The sequence below is a fragment of the Chaetura pelagica genome, unplaced genomic scaffold (genome assembly GCF_000747805.2).
Source record: "Chaetura pelagica isolate M959 unplaced genomic scaffold, ChaPel_1.0 scaffold585, whole genome shotgun sequence".
NCBI classification, from domain to species: domain Eukaryota; kingdom Metazoa; phylum Chordata; class Aves; order Apodiformes; family Apodidae; genus Chaetura; species Chaetura pelagica.
This window is the reverse complement of record NW_009953404.1, coordinates 1090360-1090878: the sequence shown is the minus strand read 5'-3', so window position 1 is coordinate 1090878 and position 519 is coordinate 1090360.

The following is a 519-nucleotide window of genomic DNA, read 5'->3' as shown; positions in this document are numbered from 1 at the left end:
GGGAGGCGCGAAGCGAGATCTCGCGAGAGGTGCGGGGCGCGCGCGGCCGCCCGTCACCTGAGGGGAGCGGGGCGGGACCCCCGGGCCGGACCCTCCGCGCTGGTCGCTCCCTCAGGGGCTGGCGGGGGGCCCTGCAGCCCTTCCAGCGCCTCAAAACACCTTAACAAAACACAGCCCGAGCCGCAGATACCTGAACAACAACTGCCTCGGGTGCCCGGAGGCGCTGAGGAAAACACGGACGCGCTCGCGCACCTCAGGCCCGCAGGCACGAACCGCCCCAGCCACGGCGACAGGATGGAAATCACGTTTATTGGGAGGAGATACAAAGACAGCAAACTTTTACCAAGGAGCTGCTCGGCTGCTGATGCCTGCGCACAGGGGTGTGTGTGAGGTGTGCAGACCTAGCTGCACAAGCCAACAAAAGCGTTGCTATAAGCATCTAAGTGCTTTTTTGAGGAAAAAAAAGCACATATTCATCAGATACAGATGCGTAGAGTACGCCCGTGTGATGCGTTAGTA